Here is a 15,231-nt window from a genome sequence, read left to right on the forward strand (position 1 = left end):
TTACAATTGAATATATTGGTGTAAATAGAACAAATATCAGAATATAATTTTATTATATACTTATAAATGAAATATTGAGAAATATTGATGAAATAAAATGCGTATTTTCATTTTCCGTATTTTCACTGTAAAAATTTATTTTTCACTGCAGTGAAACATATTTTCCGTATTTTCACTAGTGTCTTGCCGGACTACTTTCTTTTAAATTCAACCAGTACACAAAATTTAAGGGAAAGTTTTTCAAATTTTATCGCAAAAAAGAGAAAAATGTACATAATAAACAGAAAATTCAAGTTTTTTCTATAAATACAGGATTTATTTTCATCTTGTGGCATGAAAATTACCATATTTCACTCGTGGCTACCGCCACTCATGAAATATTTATTTTCATACCACTCGATGAAAATAAATCATGTATTTATAGAAAATTCTTGAATATCCTCTATATATTTAACAGATAATTTACGTATGTACACAATATGTTGTTTAATAAACAATGATTAACAAGAATCTTTTGTTCATACGATGAAAGTAAAAATCAAGTCTAAATGACGTTTACGCTGCTATATGGCGTTGTAGGTATATACGTATGTGCCTCTTTAGAAGTATTTCACTATTGCGACCTTTATACCGAGTAACGGCGTATGTTTTACTCATGCTTGAAGGGAACGGCATGTACCTGGTAGTGAGTTTTGTGTGAGATGTCAGCGCGTGAACTATGGAAGCCATTGCATTTAACATCTGCATTCTGTATATTTCTTCATCGCCAAAAAGACGTGTTCCTAGAGTGAAATGGGTATAAAGCATGCGTAAAGTTGGTGCCGTTTGTCTTATCATTATGTCACAGAAATGCTTAAAAAATTATGTTTGTGTCTCAATAGCTTATAAAGTTTGGATTTTTTTATAGTTTCCAAAACTTGGCCATTTACCTAACATCTTTTTCTTCTGATCCTTTTGGCAATCAGAGCAGTTCCATCAGAGCAATAAGATTATTTCATAAACACTCGAAATGAATTCGATCCACTTATAGTAATTATTCTCAAACAGGGAAGAAAAATTGCATAAAGAAAATTATGCTCAACATTTTATATCTTTTGAGATTTATAGAATGGGTTAAAACTATTCCAATCGTAATTCAAACAAAATTTGAATATTAACCAATGAATTACAAAATCCATTTCACATCTTTGTATTTACATATTTGACATATTGCTGAATGATATTTTTCATTCCCTTCAGTTCGATATTTATAAGAGAAACAGATAAACAAAAAATAAGTAAAGAATAAACGAGGTAATGATTATTATTACAATACAGGGCATATAGCTATATATTAATAAACCGTGTACATACGCAGAATGATGTCTATATTTTAATTACCGTACTAGTTTTGTGCTTTACACGAGATATTTAACTTTTATAGGTATTTAATTGAAAAAGAAGCATGCCTTTGATGAAGTTCTGTATACGTATGAGTAGGAATCTTCCTATATATCTGGTATGATATATTTATCTGGTGTGAACACGGATTTAATAACATATAGGGAAAACAGCATTTTTAATCATGACTCCAGATCGGTAGACATAACCTATTCAGATCATGTTGCTAGAGCAAATATTTCAACCAGCACTCATTGCAAGGTTTCTGTTCATGCAATGTCTGCGAAACCACATAAACTACGACCACGGCAACCACGGAACCAACAATCATACAGATATCATAGTAATGGACTTTTCCTGTGAATTTGACATTGTTGATTATCGAGGCTGATATGCAAGTTATAGGCCCTAGTTGCTTACATCCCACCCCTGTACAAAATCCTTCCTTCCAACAGATCTAAAAATGGAGAGCTCTGTAGAAGGTCACTTGTCTAGTGTATACGTATTCTCAGTCTTTTTTGGAGTTTCACAAGGGCCCATTATTGCCTTTTCCTAGTCTATATTAATGACCTACTGGAGTCTTGAATATTAGATCAGAATGTTTGCTGGTGCCACTGTTATATCTAAAAAAAGACTTGCAAGAATTTGAAAAATGGGAAATAGCTTGGCCAATTCAATTTAATCCAGATAAATGCGGATCACTGGAAAGAGGGGTTCCCTAATATACCCTTATATTCTCCACTAAACTGAATTGAAATCAGCCGCAGAATCAAAACACTTAGATGTTACAGTCTGTTCCGATCTTAATGGTCAAAACACATAAACAACAATATCACATCAAAAACAACATATATTCTCTCCATTTCATTCAAAGAAATGTTTAAACTGACGATTACAATTTACAGGTCAAAACTGCAGTCTACAACACATTTGTCCGCTTTCACACGAAATTGTTTTCTTTTAATACAGCAGACTGGTCTTTTCATAACATTACTGTAGAGCATAATACAATGTACAACTGTCTTATTCATGACATTAGACATTGGTGTTGTTTTATAAAAATTAAATCAATATCTAAATGAACGAAAGTATCGCTGATTTGTCTAAAAGAATAATTTTGAATAATTGTCTATCAAAACAACTCAATTAGCAATACATTAAATAGTACACTACTAGCATGATTCCAATTTGCTTTTTACACCTTTCGTGTATTTTGAAGTCTTAGTGTTAAATTTTGCTCTTTGAGGCATTTTCATTTCCGGGAAATTCGAAAACACTGAAAATAAAAACAAAATTAATTTAAACAAGGTAAACTATCTTTACTTGGCTTATAGGCCAATGCTTTTTTCAGTTCATTGACAATTGTTTTTTAAACTAACGCTTTCTTATAATTAATGTTGTATTCCAAAGAAACAAATCAGTTTCACGTGTTTTCGTGACCTGTCATAATTTTGCCTTTACATATAAAATTTATTATAATCATTAATGCCTCTCGATCTGATTTGATTAATGTAACAAGTTGATTTTTTATCGACTCGAATTTCAACGCATGTTTATGGTATGTAAAAGGCAAAGCCTCAAAGCGAGCTCGATGTACTTTTAACGTGAAATAGTATGAAATGTGGTGGTCACTGACCTAACCGAAATATAGTGGTGTTTGACCTTGGTGAGATGGGACGTCCCAGTATTCCCTCAGTCCACATCCTGGTTTCCTGTTGAATGGACAAGCAATAAACTGCTCAGATTAATCTATCTGATTACATCCGTGTGTCAAAGTATCCAAAGAACTTGAACATCTATGTAAGTTTGTTATACCATTATAGATTTACTATAATGGTGGCAGCGGTGATTCAATTCTAGCTGCAGCCTGTATTTTTAAGACGCTACCAGTCTTCGGACCCACTTAGGTTTTTGTACCATTGTGGTTTCTAATTAGGATATTTGATACCGGTATCATATTTTTTTTCTTCTATTGTTGTTCCAAAACCTAGCAATTTTTTAAAGAAAATTGCAGAGGAATTTTTAAGAGTGATATTTTCATAATATTGCTTATTTTCAGGCAGAAAGAGGTGTGATATTTTTTATATTGCATAATTCAATGAGCGATATTTTTTTTTATATTGCTTATTATAGTTACTGTAAGGCACAATATTGTAGTATTGTGCAGGTGTGTGGAATAAAATAAATTTTATTTCGGAAATTGGTTTACAGTAACGGTAAGTGGTACTTTGCATGACCTTTAATTGCCTGATATTTTTAATTATTTGTAATAAAAATATTGTAATAAGTAATTATTAATATGGCAATGGCGATGGATAGGTCAGACACAAAAGGCCCCCACACCAATAAATCTAAGGTTGCGATTAATTTTGCTTCTGAGGACGAGTTGGTTAAAATTCCGGGGGTTAGTAAGAAGGTTGCTGCTATTCTCCTATCTATAAGGGGGGCTGGCGGTGATATCACAGGCGACATATTGTCTGCAATATGTTGTAAAAAGTTAACGGGTGAGGAATTAGATATGATAGATTTTTCACCAAATGAGGTTTTGGAAGAATTCCCTAGGAAACAGGAGGCTTTAGAGCATCATACTGAAGCTTTTAAAGGGGAAGGGTCCTTGGATAAGTCATTTAGGTCCTTGGATCAGTCATTTTTAGACTTTTCGGAACCAAAGCCTGGGGCAGTAAAGCCTGATGTGGCCAGAGGGTCAGCTGGGGTGAAAAGCACTTCAGTATTTGGGCGTAGAGAAGGTAGACCTGTGATGGGTGGGGATAGCATGGGGTATAATGGGCATATGTTTACCACACCTAGGGTTCCCCAGGCTATTCCTGCTGATTTTGGGTCTGAGCGGTCTCTATGGAAAGAACAGGGGACCACCTCATTGGGGGATAATGAGTTTGAGCCATTATCTCATGGGGGATGGGAACCAGTTTATCCTGTAACAGCCAGGTCAAGACTATCGTTAGATAAAATGCCCACGAATTTAACATTTGATGGCAATGGCAGTTGGGAAGCTTTCATTTTTAAGTTTTCCAGATATGCTGAGATGTGCCAGTGGTCAAATGAGGATAAACTGTGTGCGTTGTGCTTGACGTTAGAGGGCAAAGCTTTAGATTATTATGTAATTTTACATAATAGTGGTGAAGTGCAATCGTATGCTTCTTTATACGATAAACTGGAGGCTCGGTTTGGTGACCAAATCTCACCAGAGGCAGCTCAAGGGCAATTTTATCAAGCTTTTCAAAACCCGGGCGAATCTCTTGATGATTTTGCAGACAGGTTACGTGCCTTAGCCGATAAAGCCTTTCAGGGGGTATGTGCCCAATTTATAACAAGTCAGGTTATAAGTAGGTTTTGCCATGGTTTATTAGACCAACAAGCTGGGTTCCATGTTTACATGCATGATCCATCCACGGTCGAACAAGCCAAATTATTGGTCCGTAAGTACCAACAGAGCCATGAGGCCATTTTTGGTAGGAGCCAACGCAGTGAAAGGTGTGAAGGAAAGAGGGTTTCTTCAGTCAGTACTGATAGTTATGAAGTTCATTCTGATGAAGATAACTCTTCTGTGACTTGGGAAACTGTGATAGAGGCTATTGAGGAACTTGAAGATAAGTTTGAGAAGGCTTTCACAGTTGATTAGGCTAAGGTCAAAGAGTAGCCCTAAAAGTTTATAAAATGCTTTTAGGTGTTTTAAGACTACAAGGTTGGGTCGATATCATGTTTATTCTAATATGTGGTTCTTCTAATCCCAAAGGGGGGAAGGGAATTGGATAGAATAAAATGTAGGATATCGATCTGGGGAAAATCAGGTTGTAAACATGGTGTTTGGATCCAGGGTGCCATGTAGGAAATCAACTTGAGGGAAATTCCTTGTAGTTGGAATAAGTCTTGGGGAATAAAAGCCTGCCTCTTACCAGTTAGTACTGGTGGGGGTGAGGGTAGCTGCAGATAGGAACCGCCATTGGGGTAATTAAATTTATCTGGTGGTTAATCAGAGAAGAACTACCATGGGGTAATTTAATTTATCTGGTAGTTTAGTTGATTGCATACCATAGACTGATCACTCATATAAGGTGGTTTATTGGTTTTGGGAGCCACAAGGTAATTTGGCGGGATGGTTGAAGGATCTATCCCGGTGTAAGTTGCTGCAGCACAGATCAAATCGTAATCATGGTAAAATGATGTAATGTCTAGTACCATGTGGGAAATCGATTTGGGACCCAGAACAAATCGTAATCATGGTAAAATGATGTAATGTCTGGTACCATGTGGGAAATCGATTTGGGGTAAATTGCCTTGCGGTAGGTGTCAATTAGTATATGATGGCCCATGAATTGGGGGATCCTTTATTGACGATGTAGATGTGGTGCTATTGGCAAGTAAAAGATCACTTGGGTCACTAAGGGTCTTGGGAAGCCTGCCAGGGAAGGAACTAAAATCTACGGGTTTCAGGTTAAAATCGCATCTGTCATTGAGTGTGTTACAATCAGTCTTGGTAATTAGGAACCTTGGGAACGAATCCAAGGAGTGTAAGCTCATTATCTAGGAATCATCTTAGTAATAATGAGTTGCGTGCTTATTGGTGATAATGTTTCAAAAGGCCCTAGAGTCCATTCTGGTGTTATTTTCAGAAATCTGAGTCCCAGAACCGAGATGTTTGGTAACAATATAGTCACCATTAAGAGACAGTTAGCTCCCATATAGACAAGCAAGTTGCATCTGGTCAGTTAAGTTCACTGCTATGTAGGGGGTCACCAAGCACGCAGTTCCCGTCTCTTCTAAGCTAGATGACCTATAATGTCATTTGGTAGCGTGCTTGTTTAGGCCGACAAGCAATTTATATGACAGTTTGTATGGGATCTATTTGGATGCAGGCATCTGTTAATAGTGATCATTACAAATGTTAGTACAATATTGGATTGCGTGTTGGGGGTTTCTTATGGCAGAAATAGAATGAGCATCTTGCAGAACTGAAGTAGTAATTGTCATGATGTTATCTGTTAGGTTGAGCTCTTGAAATAATGTCAGAGTTATAACAGTTATCAAAGGAAATGTGTTGTCTTTTTGGGAGGTAAGAATATAAGACTGGAGATTTATGATTCATTGTGGTTATTTAATGTGGTTTCACAGCTTGTGGGTGAAGGTTACTTCTTGTTGGTTATTGAATATAAATCTGAGTTTGGATTGTTTATTGTCCAGATAAGGTCTTATATTGAGGATTGGGGTATAATCCTCAGGATGCTCATGCTGTTAAGCTGGTAGATGTGATAGGTGTTGCGGTAGTCTCTAGATATAAGCTGCATATCCTTGCATCTGAGTGTGAACCAGTGCATGAGTGGGTTAGAGTGTTTTGACAGTAGTAAGAGATAAGTCTTCAGTGAATCAATTAGACCTGAAGGAGGTTTTATGTTTGTTTGTGATTGTTAGAGACTAATGTTGGTTAATTCTTCTCAGGGTGCTACTGGTGACAATTCATTCTTATAAATTCCAGTGGGCTGCTCAGGTTAATGAGTGAGTCGTAGAATTCTGCATCGTGGGCTGCTTAGGTGATTGAGTGAGTCGTAGAATTCTGCATAGTCGGCTGCTCAGGTAATTGAGTAAGTCCTAGTGGGGCTGCTCAGCTGATCAAGTCATAGCTGAGCTGCTCAGGTGATTGGTTTATGATAATCACCTATTTGGTACTTGTACTAGAGCAGGGTACAGTACCAGTACTGGTAAGGATCCAGGAAATCATTCAATAGGCTCGTATTGAGTGCTGGATTAGATACTAGAAAGGTCTTATCTGGCAGCCAGCCTTTTCAAATAGGACGGGGAGGAGTGTGGTGGTCACTGACCTAACCGAAATATAGTGGTGTTTGACCTTGGTGAGATGGGACGTCCCAGTATTCCCTCAGTCCACATCCTGGTTTCCTGTTGAATGGACAGGCAATAAACTGCTCAGATTAATCTATCTGATTACATCCGTGTGTCAAAGTATCCAAAGAACTTGAACATCTATGTAAGTTTGTTATACCATTATAGATTTACTATAGAAATAATCTCAAATGCAGTGACGAGTGCGTGTGACGTTATGTACTTTGTTAAATATGGCTCCCCCCCCCCTGTCGTTAAATGAAAAACGAGTTTTGAAAACGTTGATAAAACTTTGTTTATTTTATTTCACTCTATAATTTTTCAAGCGAAATAAAGATTATTATAAGTGAAATAAATGTAAAACTTAAAATGTTTGCGACATTAAAATAGCGTACTTGATTTGTTTGTTTTGCACGTGCTGTTTGGCGCTACATTGTGACATCACGTAAACAATACTTTAAACGTCTGTACAACGTTAATGACTGAATAAAAGATATTGGTGTTCGGATTCATTTTCTTAGTTAGACCATTTTCTTTTATTCTAGATAGTTTTCACAACAAAATTCGACAAAAAATTGTTTTTATTTATCAGATTTTTTCAAACAAAATGGCGCCTTCAATTTTCATTTTACATTTTCAGTTTTTAAACTGTCATTCGATATTTTATACACAGCTTCCGTTATTCTGGTTCCCTGTCCAATTATGGTTCCCATAGACGTGCGCGGGTGACCAGTCTACACATCCGTTTTCATTCAGAATTCCTCAGTTTTTATCGTATCTTTAAATTCGAAAGGTTGCGATGTGTCCAATTCGGTACTTCGGATGAAAGTTTTCAAAACCATCACTTAGCAGGTACTCGCGTTACCGTTAAGCTCGCTGTGCGAGCAGGCCCTTTGGGCCAGCTCGTCGAGCTCGCTAATTATCGTTCATTTTTGTTTTACATTTTGTTTTAAAATTGTCATTTGTTTTTTATTCACTGCTTCCTTTTATTCTGGTTCCCTGTCCTATTATGGTTCCCATATAAGTGCGCAGGACACCGGTCTACGCTTCCGTTTTCAATCAGAATTCCTCGGCTTTTATCATTATCTTGTACTTTGAAAAGTTGTGATGTGTTAATTAGGTACTTCGGATGAAAGTTTTCAAAACCATCACTATCTAGCAGGTACTGGCGTTACAGTAAAGCTCGCTTTGCTAGCAGGCCCTTTGGGGCAGCTCTTTGGGTTATCTTTTTTTTTAACAATAGGGGAAGGCATAAGAAAAAGACGTCTATATGAAGTAATGGGTAAAGTTGGTGCCAGATCACTGTTACATGAATCTCTGATCCATAATTTTCATTTTAACTGGACAAGTATTTGCCATTAATGCAAGATCAAAGAGTGAAGAATTAAAATATCTGTGAAGCAGGGTCTAAAATGTTGTTTTTTATTTTTGCTATTACAGTATTAGTTACTTTAAAGTCTTTGGCATTTTAATATCGCTGTTTTTGGTTTTCTTTTAATAAATTTTATTACATATTAAACATATTGATTTATTTAAATTTAGTTAAACACATTATTGTCCAGTTATTTGTGCTTGTTACTGTTAGTATATTTATGTCACCTGGGAATGCTGGGATATAGGAACTGAACAGCCTGTCCCTTAGTCTGTCTGTCAATACAAGGTTTCTTGAAAACTACATTTGTAGTCTGGCAGGTTGGACAAGTTGTACCTGTTCGAAAGGTTTCATGAGTTACACTCCTTACCAATTCAAAGTCCATAATCTTGATAAGTAACATAACTCTAACATACATTTTTCCCTAGTTATTTCCTGTTTTAGACATCTGATAAGGGTGTAAACCGTGTATATTGTAACCATCTTTTCACGTTACATGACTGTACAACACACCCATATTATACAGCAAAAGAAAGCTTAAAGTATTTTCAAGGGGAGATATTCATTCCAGAAGTGTAATTATGCCCCCATTTTGAAAAAAAGGGGGTATATTGCTTTGCACTTGTCGGTCCGTCGGTCCGTAGACCAAATGGTTTCCGAGTGATAACTAAAGAACCCTTAGGCCTAGGAACTTCAAACTTGGTATGGTGATTGGTCATGACCAGTAGATGACCCCTATTGATTTTGGAGTCAAGGGGTCAAAGGTCAAGGTCACATTGACCTTGAAAGCAAATACAGTTTCTGATCAATAACTAAAGAACCTTAAGGCCTAGGAACTTCAAACTTGGTATGGTGATTAGTCATGACCAGTTGATGACCCCTATTGATTTTGGGGTCAAGGGGTCAAAGGTCAAGGTCACATTGACCTTCAAAGCAAAAAACGGTTTCCGATCAATAACTAAAGAACCTTAAGGCCTAGGAACTTCAAACTTGGTATGGTGATTGGTCATGATCAGTAGATGACCCCTATTGATTTTGGGGTCAAGGGGTCAAAGGTCAAGGTCACATTGACCTTGTAAGCAAAAACGGTTTCTGATCAATAACTAAAGAACCTTAAGGCCTAGGAACTTCAAACTTGGTATGGTGATTGGTCATGATCAGTAGATGACCCCTATTGATTTTGGGGTCAAGGGGTCAAAGGTCAAGGTCACATTGACCTTGTAGGTAAAAACGGTTTCCGATCAATAACTAAAGAACCTTAAGGCCTAGGAACTTCAAACTTGGTATGGTGATTGGTCATGATCAGTAGATGACCCCTATTGATTTTGGGGTCAAGGGGTCAAAGGTCAAGGTCACATTGACCTTTTAATTAAAAAACGGTTTCTGATCAATAACAAAAGAACCCTTAGGCCTAGGAACTTCAAACTTGGTATGGTGATTGGTTATGACCAATCAGATGACCCCTATTGATTTTGGCGTTAAGGGGTCAAAGGTCAAGGTCACATTGACCTTGTAGGTAAAAACGGTTTCCGATCAATAATGAAAGAACCCTAAGGCCTAGGGACTTCAAACTTGAGATGGTGATTGGTCATGATCAGTAGATGACCCTATTGATTTTGGGGTCTAGGGGTCAAAGGTCAAGGTCACATTGACCTCTTAGGTAAAAACGGTTTCCGATCAATAATGAAAGAACCCTAAGGCCTAGGGACTTCAAACTTGAGATGGTGATTGGTCATGATCAGTAGATGACCCCTATTGATTTTGGGGTCTAGGGGTCAAAGGTCAAGGTCACATTGACCTCTTAGGTAAAAACGGTTTCCGATCAATAACTAAAGAACCCTTAGGCCTAGGAACTTCAAACTTGGTATGGTGATTGGTCATGACCAGCAGATGACCCCTATTGATTTTGGGGTTAAGGGGTTAAAGGGCAAGGTCACATTGACCTTGTACGTAAAAATGCTTTCCGATCAATAACTTAAGAACCCTTATGCCTAGGAACTTCAAGCTTGGTATGGTGATTGGTCATGACCAGGAGATGACCTATTGATTTTGGGGTCAAGGGGTCAAAGGTCAAGGTCACATTGACCTTTTAATTAAAAACGGTTTCTGATCAATAACTAAAGAACCTTAAGGCCTAGGAACTTCAAACTTGGTATGGTGATTGGTCATGATCAGTAGATGACCCCTATTGATTTTGGGGTCAAGGGGTCAAAGGTCAAGGTCACATTGACCTTGAAAGCAAAAACGGTTTCTGATCAATAATTCAAGAACGCTTAGGCCTAGGAACTTCAAACTTGGTATGGTGATTTGTCATGACCAGCAGATTACTCCTATTGATTTTGGGATCAAGGGGTCAAAGGTCAAGGTCACAATGACCTTGTAAGTAAAAACGGTTTCTGATCAATAACTAAAGAACGCTTCGGCCTAGAATCTTCAAACTTGGCATGGTGATTGGTCATGACCAGCAGATGACCCCTATTGATTTTGGGGTCAAGGGGTCAAAGGTCAAGGTCACATTGACCTTGTAGGTTAAAACGGTTTCTGATCAATTTACTAAAAACGCCTAGGCCTAGGAACTTCAAACTTTGTTTGATGATTGGTCGTGACCAGCAGATGACCCCTATTGAGTTTTGGGTCAAGGGGTCAAAGGTCAAGGTCATGACCAGTAGATACTTTATAACCCTTATTAATTGTTTGATCACTGGGTCAGAAGTCATGCATAATAACCTTATCACATGACTAATTGGCTGCTGATAGGGGGCATACATGTTTTACAAACATATCTTGTTGAAATGGGCTCCGAGTCCAAACAGTGGAAGCATTGAATTAATTTTTGGATAAGAGAAGAATAAAGGAAAAAATTTAAATAGCATTAATATAACTGTTAGTAACGGACTAGCAACTGTCTAAGAGAAATTACTCTACCTAGTTTACTCTTGTTTAATCCAATGATAAACTGAATACTTTCCCCTTTTAACAGAAACTTGAGATTTGTTAAGTTTTTATTTACGTTTAGTAATTTGTACTCTTGTTAGCTCGACTTTTTTTTTTTGAAAAAAAAAGTAGAGGTATTGTTATAGTCAGGTCGGCGTTGCCGTTGCCGTTGCCGTCCGAAAACTTGTACCTGGATCATAACTTTTTTATTTCTTGGTGTATTGTCTTCATACTTGGCCACAACAACCCTTGGGACAAGACCTTTCAGAAGACCACACTAACCTTGACCTTCATCCATAAATGACCTTGACCTTCAAGGTTAAAAGTCCAATTTTTGCTTGTTCATGCTGTTATTGGCTGTAACTTTGTTATTTTTGAATGGATTGTCTTCAAACTTGAACATAATAATCTTCAAGGATATCCCTTAAAAATAACCAGTCAGACCTTGACATTCACTCATCAATGACCTTGACTTTGAAGGTCAAATTATTGAAATTTTCATTTTTTTGGCTTTTATTGGGTGTAACTTTGTTATTTTTGAATGGATTGTCTTCAAACTTGAACATAATAATCTTCAAAGATAACTGTTAAAAATATACCGAAAGACCTTGACCTTCACTCATTAATGACATTGTCTTTGAAGGTCAAATTATTGAAATTTTCATTGTTTTGGCGGTAACTGACTGTAACTTTGCTATTTTTGAAGGGATAAACTTCATATTATAACAGAACATTCTTAAGGACCTGGGGGCCGTTTTATCAACGCTCTACGACATGTCGTAGGCTAGTTTTTTGTCGCAGACATGTCGCAGAACGTTAAAACCGTTTTATGAACGTTTGTCGTAGCCTACGACGTCGTAGAAAATGTCGCAGCTCTACGACAGGGTTGGGGCTGTCGTACTACGTTTCTGTGACATCAAGACTGGCAATCACTGTTTACATGTATACATGCTCAGCACATTATTTTTATTAAATAACTTTGTCAGAATAAAAAGAAAACATATTTCAATTGTTTTTGTTTCCTTTTAATGTCAAGCGCTTATATAAGGGCATTATACATGCGCGCTAAGTATAGAAAGAAACAGAATATACAAATCTTATACCCTATAAACATGTCTAAAATATCGTTCATTTGGAGCAAATATGCCCTTACGGTCATACTCTATTCTATTAATAATGAGTTCCGAAGATTTCTTCGGAAAATAGAATAAAAATAAATTTACTCACATCTTTTTTATTTCACATTTGGAAAAATCATAATATTTTTACTAAAATTTTACATAAATTTAGATATTTCTTTGAAGAAAAACCCATATGGTATAAAATAAAGGACACCGGAAAGTTACCGTGGTCATGAATCCGGAAAAACAATTTTAAAAAGAAAAAAATAGTCAATAGAATATAAAAAAAGTTCAAAAAAGACAAGGCGACATTAACCAAAGTTACCGTGGATGAAAAGCACCAATATTTAAATTGTCAAATTTTTTGATAAACTGCAATATACAGTGTAGATATAATAATTCATTCTGCACAATTTGCATTGTGTATTAATTATGCATTTTAATTCTTAAAAAAATCTAGAATCCGAACTGTAACTACGTAATTTGCAATCCAGGGGTGGGGAGTTATTTAGTATACTACAACTACATGAGATATACATGTACGTATATATATCTATAAGTAGCCTGGGATTCAGGCGTTGATATATTTTTTGCCTATTTATAACTTACGCGCTATTTCATACTCGATACCCATAGATAACACTACATCTCTGGTTTTGATAGTATCAATATATGAGCTGTGTCACGACAAAACCAACATAATGGGTTTGCGACCAGCATGGATCCAGACCAGCCTGCGCATCCGCGCAGTCTGATCAGGATCCATGCTGTTCGTTGTCAGTTTCTCTACTTGTTATAGAGTTGTAAGCGAACAGCATGGATCCTGATCAGACTGCGCGGATGCGCAGGCTGGTCTGGATCCATGCTGGTCGCAAACGCATTATGTTGGTTTTGTCGTGACGCGGCTCATATGTCGATTTGCCGACAAGAAGCACATAAAAAATCGACAGACTGGAACCCAGGCTAATCTATGAGAAAAATTAATCCGCTTTCCGAACAAAACAACAAACAAAAAAGCTACATTTTAAAGAGAAATATTTCATATAAATTACAAGTTGGAACAAAACAAAAACAGCGTGTTACGTTTCAATTAAAAAGCAAAGCGCTTAATATACCTTTACGAAAATATGTCAAAACAGCAATTCATTATTTCGATTCTTTAGCAATAGTAAATCTATAAGATTAATTATATATATTTATTTCAAACAACGAGAATGAAAAGAACTTAAGTTAGAAATCTTGTGTGTATTGAATTCCTCGTAAAATGGGTAAAAGTGTGCGCCACACGTTATACTAGAAACATTGGGTGTCATTTAAGTAATTTATATGTACAAATCATTGGTTTTATCATGATAGCTAATACTTTAAACATAATTTTGGCGTTTCTTAAAAAAGCAGCTACAATTGTTTCTAACGCGCAAAAATCCTTTCATAAAGGCCCATAAAGCCATAGAAATGTTTTTATCTTTTAAAGCTTTTTATTTATATATATATTTTTACTTTTTTTATTTTTATTTTTATTTCCATTATCATTAACCTGAACTATCGTTTGCTTCTGTTAATTTTTGCCAATCGAGTACGGTGTTAATGATTTAGTAATTTGTATGAAAGTCAAAATTTTGCTACAATAACAATCTTAATACTTTCACATTCACCACTACTTTCTTTAGAAATATAGGCAAAACAAAAATGTAAGTCTGTACAAACTGAATGATATATTAATAATTATATGTATTTCAATTCTTTTTGAGACTTGAAAAAATATAGTATCCGAACTGTATTTACAAAGCCGGGAGTAGGGGATTATTTAGAATACTGCATGAAATATATGTATAAATACCTATAAATAATTAATATCATTCCGAAAAAAAACACTAACAAACAAATATTCATGACACTTTAAAGTGAAATATTTCATTAAGATTACAAATTGGAACAGAATACAAAACAGCGTGTTCCGTTTCAATTAAAAAAGCAAAATAAACAAAAAAAACCAAAAACAGCAATTTATTATTTCGATGCATTGGCAACGATATATCTATAATATACATGTATATTATATGTTTTTGTTTCAAACAATGAGAAAGACAAGGGACTAGTTAGTCGCTTGTTCTTATATTCGAGTGTGTACCGTACTTCTCGGAAAATACTATGAAAAATGGCTATACTCGAATGCTTTCGACAATAATAATTCAGGTTTTTTTTTTGTTTTTGTTTTTTAATTTTTTATATACTATGGGTAGCTTGTATAGTCACGGGTACTCTGCACCTTATCTCGTTAAAATCAGTTGAGATTTTAACAGCAAAGTTTGAAAAAATGTGCGTGTTCCTTACGTGGTATAACTACTTTCAATTCGTATTAACTCCGAGGTTATTATAGATAATAGCCGTGACGTTCCGATTTATCGCCACACGATATACTTGAAAAGTCCGGTGCTATTTAAAAATTGACAGTTAGCTTTTAATTTACTATTAAAGTACTATAAACATACTTTTTGGCGTTTCTTAAAAATGCTTTTGATTTTTTAGTTTTCTATTTTAATTTCTAAAAGTGGCTGATCGGTCGTACCG

The 15,231-nt window shown here is 35.9% G+C and overlaps 1 protein-coding gene across 1 annotated transcript in view; it reads left to right on the forward strand.

Moving 5' to 3' along the window:
- Positions 1-2,496: 2,496 nt before the first annotated feature.
- The window catches only part of LOC132714819 (uncharacterized), a 23,850-nt gene continuing 11,115 nt past the window's right edge, over positions 2,497-15,231 (forward strand). The window contains exon 1 of the mRNA XM_060697741.1: positions 2,497-2,688. The gene's annotated coding sequence lies outside the window, so the exon portion shown is untranslated. The remainder of the gene's footprint in view (positions 2,689-15,231) is intronic.

Source organism: Ruditapes philippinarum, unplaced genomic scaffold (genome assembly GCF_026571515.1).
Source record: "Ruditapes philippinarum isolate M1 unplaced genomic scaffold, ASM2657151v2 ctg1883_1_1_1_1, whole genome shotgun sequence".
Lineage (NCBI taxonomy): Eukaryota > Metazoa > Mollusca > Bivalvia > Venerida > Veneridae > Ruditapes > Ruditapes philippinarum.